Below are 8,857 nucleotides of genomic sequence, written 5' to 3'. Positions count from 1 at the left end.
ACATCCTAATCTAGTTCTGGTCTACAGGAACAGAGATGCCTGGATTCTGGCATGAATGCTCCATGCCCACCTTGCTGCCTTGCTCTTTCTCTCTCCCACACACCGCATGTGCCGCACTGTTTGACTCAGGGAGCACGTGCCTCCACGTGGTTGTGGATTTCATGGACCGGCAGTTTTTGCTGCTCTTTCCAGTAGGTTACAAGAAGAATTGAGAAAAAAAATTTAACACCTTCCTCTTCTTACTCTTTTGCCATAGTCTGTATGTTAATACCGTCTAAAAACACAGGAACATTTTTTGCACATATCTATCTTGCTTTTGGAAACGTTTCTGCAAAGCCCACACAGCTCCAGGTGCTGTGCAAACATTTGGGATAGATTGACTGAAGTAAACACAGAACAGCAGAAAGAAATATTGATAGATGTAAAAATAACACCGACTAAAGATAACTCAGGTTTATGGTGCAGATTTTACTAAGCAATACTGTACATTCTAGTAGAGAGTGCATGCGTGTGATGAATTTACAACATTGCTCCACAAAGTTAATGCTCTCAGAATTTATTTAGAATGCTGTTCTGAAGCTGAGATTTCTGAAGCATCTCAATACTGACAGTGACACTATATAAAATGTACTGAAATATCATGGAATTTTTTCCTAGATTCCTATATTGAAGGGAAATCAACTTAAAATCTCCTTAAAAAAAAAAAAAAAAAAAAAAAAACTTTCCAATAGAAGCAAGCAAAACAAATCTCAATGGCTCCCTCTGCTGTCACGTCTCAGAAGTTTCAAGTTCTCCAGTCAGCAAGTATCTGGCATTTTCACACAACATTCTGCACACCAGCTCTAGAGAGACAAAGAGACCTTTATTTGAAAGCAACTTCCCCAACGTACAACTAAACAGCTGCTCCCCAAGGCTGGAACAGCAGCATCCCTTCAAGCCTGCATACCAGAATCAGGAAACAATGTTTATGAATAGTTTATCATCTTCATCATCAGCTCGGGAGTTGAGCTGGATTTAACTGCCGACAGAGAGACGGATTTTGTTTCTGGTGAAGCCAGACCTCTTTGCATGATTCAGTTGTACCAGAGAGTAACAGAAATATTTCAGAGCTATGGGAACAGCCCTAGAGGCAGAACAGAGAGCAGCCCACAGCCTTGCCAAGCAGCTCAGGGTGATGCATCAGCTTCCCCTACAGCGGTGCTGAGGGGTAATCTCCAAGCCACAGGTCCCTCATAAGAACCAGTTTCAGTTCCAAACATCTGCCCATTTTCTGCAACACTCAGACACAACCTGGAAGCGTAAGATGAAAATACTTGAGTATTTCCCTTTTTGACCATTTCTGAAAACCATCCCAGGCACATCACCGCTGAGGAGGGACTCATTCTCTTCATCCACAAGCAGAGCTCCCCTGACCTTGACAGCTCTGCAGGAATAGTCACTACTTAGGGACACATCCTGTTAATGCTTCCCCAAAGCATATTTGGTGCATGAGGTAAGTGGAATGGATGCAGTGAGTATTTCCGTTCTACAATTTGCCCCAATTGCTTCTGTCTCTCTATCACACAGAACCTGATACCTCCAAAACTGAGAGCTATATTTACCCCTCATATACTGCAGCATTTGATGGTCTCATGGTTCTAAATTAAGCAGCTTCTGTCATGCCCAAGAACAGCAATAGCTCTTCTCCATACACTCTCAGCATCTGCATTCTTGGTGCATTTGCCTAAATCATACTTAGAACCATGCACTTAAATAGCCAACAGGCATCTCACTTATCCAACGGTGAAACTGAGATTGCTGGACATTGCACCCACTGTCCTTTTTATTTGGTATGCATTTAAACTTATGGAAGGCAGTTCTTCTCTCTCTCCTCAAAGAGTGATAACATAGTTGCATTCTAATTTTGCCTTAAAATTATGCAGACTCATCTTTCCATCACCCTTTCCAGGAAACATGACAAAAATCATTGTGTCTCTATATTCTTCCCACACCCTTGGCATAGCAAAACTTCTCTATAGATTTCAACTCTTGTTTTGTTTTTACTTTTTCCCAGTACATTCTTACCATGGCAGAATAACCCACCTACAGGAACCAAGTCTAGTTTATTTTTCTAAGTAAATCTACACAAGCACTCCTATTGAGTACCAGCTACTTCTTATCAGGAAATGGCTGCGTCCTCTAGTTTTACTAGGCTAAATTCATGCATTAAATTCTACCTATTCAAATTTAGATAATATTTCTAACGTCCCAGAGGCAGAGCATCCTAATCTGCCAAGAAATAGCAGAATGAGCATTTGAAATACTTCAAGTGAAGGATGTCCAAATAATATCGATATATTTGCTCCATATTTAAAATAATGCATTCCGGTGATCACAAAAATGCCTTCAGTTTGTCTACAATCATGGTTCTTTGCAATCAAAGCCTACATCAAGAAAAATGAAGTTTGGTTTCACTTTACCTGGATTGTAATAAACCGATGAAGTCATTTGCTATTTACAGAGGTAGAGACTTTATAGAGGCATCAGCAGAAAAATCTAACTTAGAGCATTAAAGAAAGTTAAATTAAGATTCCTAGTATGCGCTCCATAGTGCTATTGAATACACAAATACAACACAGAGCAGTCCACGTTTACCATCTACGTACTGTTCAGATTGAATGTTCTGACATGCTTACAGGAAGTTGAATCTCTATTTCCTCCAGCTCAGTTTTTCAGCTACACACCTTCTGGCTTACAACCAGCAGGCTTTCCTGGTTGGTGGGGTTGGATGGACTAATTTTCATGGAAGAATTGCTGATATCAGTCACCTCCCCCCCCCCCGAATAAATAAATAAATACATTTGGCACACTTGTAACAGCCCTTGCAACATACTGGATGGTGCAAAGCAAGGGAGTAGTAGGAGTACAACCAGTAGATGCAAGCCCATCCTCTGTGCTGTTTTAGAAAGGAGCCTCCACCTTCAAGCTCTTGTATGTATTCTAAACTCTGCCTAAAGAGCTCTCATAATTATCCTGACTGGGGATCAAGTGAGTGTCAGAAAGAGTGAAACAATGGAAGTTTGTTAAACTTATCTTTAGAATATTCACATGCTTGATCGGTTTATCTCCTAACCCCTGTAAGGTCAAGAAGTCTCCTCATTACTGGCACACAACCAAGGCTTAGAACTGCCCTCATCCTTCTCTGGCAGCATGGAGACATGTATGGAGTCACAGCTAGGAGCAGCAAGCTTGTGTGCAACTGAGGCGCACGATGAAATCTGACCAAATGATCCCTTGTGATATCCCACGACCATGATCTCACAGGTCTGTTGGGTTTTTTCCCACATTATCCCTCACTCTTTCACAAGTAGTTAACTTGGGTAAAGATGTCTTCATATCAGCATTAGAATAATCTGAGCTCTGTGTAAATTCTGGTACAGCTGTCACTTGCAATTCAATCTGCCACAAAAAAAGAAGACTGAACGTTCAGGTTAAAATCTGCAGCGCAGAAGAGGTAACACCCAAGAGCATCTCAGCCCTTTTCTGGGAACAGAAGTTTCTGGAAGGAAAGCCTGGGCTCCTAAGAACCATTTCTTTATTACAGAAAGTATCTCCTCCAGCAGCTGAAGTTCAGCTAACAGCAAAGAACCTGACTTTCACCGGGGAGCAGATTGTCCTATGCTAATTTCCACATGCACTGACACGAGCACAGGGGAAGAAATGAATAGGAATGAACTCAAACCAGTAACTAACCCAGCATCAAGCACATCTTGTCTCTGTTCAGGGACAGGAGAACTTGATTCAGTGGGAGTGCAGCCCCCATCTAACTGCTAAATTTAGTTCTACTGGAGGTTGTTGGTGCATGTGTGTCCTCTGGAACACCAAACGCATTTAGAGCTGGAAACGTCAACCAAGTTTTCTCCAAAGGTAACTAATTGCTGGAATCATGATGGATTTTTCCTGGGGAAAGACAACATGGAAAATCTTTAGACTGTCCTTGTACAAATCTATTAATTGAAACTTTCTAAGCAAACTTCTGTCATGTACAGTATAGATTTAATTCTGAAAAGCAAACGCCATTTTTTTTCTATAAAGTAACAGTTAGTTTATCATCTTCATATTTTTTCTATTTGGCTAAAATTCTATTTAAGGGAGAAAATCCATGTTAAGCTCAGTGCTTAGAGAAAGTTCTCAATGGACTCTTTTGTTCTGATCTGTCAAATGAGTCATGGTTCTATTTCACATATATTAATACTAAGAAGTGAAGAAGATAGAATTTTCCTCCTTTTGCAGATTTTCTGAGTCTACTGAAGTTGCGCTGAACAATTTATGTAACTCACAAATCATAAAGTAACTGAAGTCACTGAAACAAAACACAGAAAAGGTCCTGATTTAGAAATTCCCAGCCAGTCAGAGGCCAGGAGAGCATACAAGAGGCACAGCTTAAACTGTCTTTATTCTTAAGATGTTTTTCAGGTGCACAGAATTACTTGTGGTCGGGGACATCAGATGAGTTGGATTTGTGGTCTAACTCACGTATTCATTCTTCTATGAGTCTTATATGAGTGGGAAGCTTTTCATTGTGAAATATCTGCAAAAATTCTGCCTATTTGTGCATCAAACTTCCAGACCTTACTAAAATTTAGGACAAAAGTATCTTTTCCTACTTTCTGGATATCAGCTCATGCAGTAGAATGGGTCAGTTCTGTTTACATACTGCATGCATTTACTTACAAGTTCATTTTTGAGCACAGTGTTATGAAGACTAAGACAAGTGTTTACACAACTTCGATTAAAAAAGAAGAAAAATGATCCGAGTTAAATTTAATCAGCATTTCTCGCACGCTATGTTTTGATTAATTTGTTAGTTAACGGAATAAAGACTCCAACATGATTGTTTAGGATCACACTATGGTAAGATTTTACGTGAACTGTATTGGGTGTTAACATTGGTAATACCACTGATCAGGGACCTGGGGCTAGACTTAAGTCAATATTTTGCTTAAAAAGAACATGGCCCCAGAACTTTCTGCAGAGTTGGAGCTTTCAACAGGGACTGGAAGAATTTCAAAATTGGATCCAAATCAGCCTATGAGCTTTGTGTTAGTGGCATGAGCTAGCTGACAGGGGGAGGCCAAAGCTCTGTTAACCTCTCCTGCAGAATTTCATATTTAGAGGTGCAACCTCCTTTGAGTCAGTACTCACTCTTGCATTTGAAAAGCTGCACAAAGCTCATTCTTCTTTGCATTTTGGTAGCAGATTAGTGGGTAAATTACTTACCAGCCCGGCTACCTCCCTTCTGACTTCCCTCCTCAGGCAGAAGAGGTTGAACATTAAGCTCTTACCTTTGTGCAGAGAGTTGCAGCCATCCCTCGAGCTGAGACCCATGCTTGCACTTCCTTCCTCCTACCTGCATGATGCAATCAATACCCATCACGCCACAGTTTCTCTCCTTCAGTTCAATAAATCTTAATACTGAAAAATCCCCACTTAACATCAACAAATTCATTTCAAAATCCTTTGGATCCATTTCCACACCCACAAATCCACGGGTCAAGCTATGCCTCCCCACTGTACCATTCTCAGTCCCTAATCGCTCTTTCACTGTCCTTCCCCAAGTGCCCATGCATCCTGCCACTACTAATTCCTATTTAACCCTTGTCCAGTGCCACAACAAAAACAGTAATACATTCTTCAACCATCTCCACTTCCTCAGTCTGTCTTAACTACAAGCTTTCAAGTCCAGCGACATCCATTTGTGAAATGTCTGGTGCAAGTGTCTCACCTCTGTGTAACCTTCAACTCTACTGTACAGAATGTGATTTACTGTAATAAGATCATGTTATCAGTTAAATGTAGGTGAGTTGATGCCTGCTAATGGTTGACTAAGTAGAAACATGACAATTACTGCATTACATTTGTGCATTTTAGCTGAAGATTTTTCTCTTAAAATACACAAGATATTGCACACCAATATTTGTGGAAATAAATACTTTAAGCACTAAATTCAGGATTGACTTGAGTGCCAAGATAGTAACAAATTTTTGCCAGCAGTATTCAAATTGCTTGATACCAGGATTAAGGAAAAAATAAATTAGCTGGTTTATTTAAATAGGTCTTACCACACTGAATGACTTAGAAGGACAGCACAATAAGCTGCTATTCTGTTCTATTCACCTCATCACACAATTATTCCAGTGCTGTCCCACGGCACTGTCAAATCAAATTTGGACTAAAATTGAATAAATACAGAATTTTCTGTAGCTCATTGCATTAGATGTGCAGAATATTCCCAAGCAGCTGAGAGCAAACAAAGCTCCCTTACATGAAAGTCTCCCACTTCTGCTCTATAACGGCCATTAGCAGACCACCTTTCCTAATGCAAGAATAACAGAACCCCAAAGGGAATAAATATTACAGTCAGCACTGATCTCCACACCAGGAACAGCACAAGAGGCAAGGCAGTAAGTCACAACCCTGAGGACAAATCTGACTTTGCCTGTAACACAGATTCAAAGTATTTCATTAAGATTAGAAGAGGTTCACTAATTCCTAATCTGTTACAGATAGGTTATTGTTCTTCCCTGTATGAATCACTTATTTTATGCATCATTTGAAAGACAAATACTCTGCAGCAGGCAAGGTCTCATTTTGGGTCTGCCTTGCCTTCTGAAAAGCACAAATCTAACAAATAGCAATTCATTCTGTCTGAGAGCTGACATAGCCAGAAGCTGCCTTTAAAGCCTCTTTAACCACACCCATCTTGACGAGACGGTGGCATTATTTTCCAGTCACTCAGACAGCAGCACCGCAGACTGATGCTTTTCTCTGTACATTGTTTTTATGTCCCCCAGACTTCCAAACTAATTCGTTCCAATTTCTGTATTACACAAAGTTTTTCCTTCAATGCTTGTAGGTTTGTTTTCTTTTTCAGGGGGATTTGAGGACGTAGAAGAGAGAAAAAGCTCAGAAATACCTTCCAGCTTTATGAAAGAAAAAAAAAAAGGAAACATTCTGAACTTCTCCTGACTGAGCAACAGTGTTTTATTCTTTGTAATCATTAGAATTGCGCATCAGAGTACAACTGGAGCATTTTTCCTCAACTTCCTTTAACCTCAGACATTTTTGGTGTGTTTGCTTCTTGCAGGTGGAACTATCACACAATTCCATCTGTTTCTAATTTGCTTGAAAGATTTCCCATTCTCTCTCCCACTTGCTGCAAACAAATAAACCAACAGCTCATTCTTCTACATGCCATAGGTATGGTTAGTGCAATGGTGAGGAAGGGGAGGAAAACATCAAAAGGTAGAATGTTGAGGTGTCCTTTCAAGTGAATTTTCTGTTGCAGAGACAGCAGGCAGGCTCGCTGAATGTGATTTATGTTGCAATCTCATTCTTAGATCTAAAGATATTAAGAGACAAACCCTATCACAGTTTAATAAAGCAGAAAAAGGTTTAAACAGACTTTTTTCAGGCCGCCCAATAAGTACTGAGTGCCATTGAGACAGATTTGAGATGGAAAGCCATCTAGAGCTTGGAAGAGAGACCAGTGATGAATGTGTTCAAAATACAGGTTTGTTTGGGAAACCTTCAGTATTTATTTATATATTAACTTACCACAGAAATTGCTTAATCATATTCCATTATTTTCTCATTTAATGAGTATGAGGCTAAAAAATGATGCAACTTATCAATATAACCTGCTCCAAAGACTAATTATTTATAGAAATACACTAGTACGTGGAAAGCAGTAATACTTGAATAGATGACCATACCAAAGTAAGCAAGAATAGAAACATCACGGAGCATGAAATCACGAGAGGAAGTCTAAAAAAACATCACAGAAAGATAGAACGGGGACAGGCCATGACCTATACAGAACAACATTAAATTTCAAAGCCTCAGTAAAAACACAAATTATTTAAAGAAAATGTAAAGTAGGGAACCTTATACTGGAGTTCCAACTCCAATACTAAATCCAAGAGCAAAATCATCATGTTGAGAGAAAAGTGGAAGTGCTTACGAGATAAATGGAAGAGACAACCAGACTGAATTAGGAGTTCAACTGGAATAAGGAATTCTATGTGTACTTACTATATTTTAATTCTTTGCTCAAAAAGTTTTTCCAGCGTGTGAGAAGACTGAAGCGTGAGTGAATAACGGACCCCACAGCACTATTTCACGTGTCTAACATTCTTCATCTTCAAGAGCCGTTCACTGCGGTACTGCAGCATTTCATCCGCTTCCCAGGACAAGTATTCCTGTCTCTATCTTTGACCTTTTAATTTGCTAAGAAATCATCAATACTCGCTAGAAACCCAAACGGCATACAGGATAATTATTTATTAACATTTAAAATAAGCATAATTTTCAGCAACTAAAAACTTCTCCAAATTGTTCTGCATATGGTATTGTTGAAATTGAAGAGGACGTTCAATACAACGGAAAGACCAAGCATAATATTAAAATATGAAGTTGAGTGGAATACAGCTCAAGTTAATAGCAATTAATTTACATTAACTTGAAGAATTTAAATACAATTTTACACATTTTCTGATGAAGCACCACACTCACAAGACCCAGTGAAGCATCTCATGAGAACTAAGCTGCAAACCAGTTAAGCAGTTGTAAAATAAGTTGGCAGCCTTTTATGTTTAAAAAATAAAGAATTTAGTAGCAACATTTTCTATAGGACTAGCTGAAGAGGAGTAGATTTCACATCCAACATATCCCAGTCGCACAACACAAACATCTGAATTTTAACCAATTTAAAAATTCTGTATACTTAGAAAAAGACCTCAGTCCTTCCGTCATTTACATAATTGTTACACTGAACTGATGTAAATACTGAAGATTCTTGGCTATTATTAAACAGCAG

The sequence above is a fragment of the Gallus gallus genome, chromosome 2, assembly GCF_016699485.2.
Source record: "Gallus gallus isolate bGalGal1 chromosome 2, bGalGal1.mat.broiler.GRCg7b, whole genome shotgun sequence".
Lineage (NCBI taxonomy): Eukaryota > Metazoa > Chordata > Aves > Galliformes > Phasianidae > Gallus > Gallus gallus.
This window is presented reverse-complemented; position numbering follows the sequence as displayed.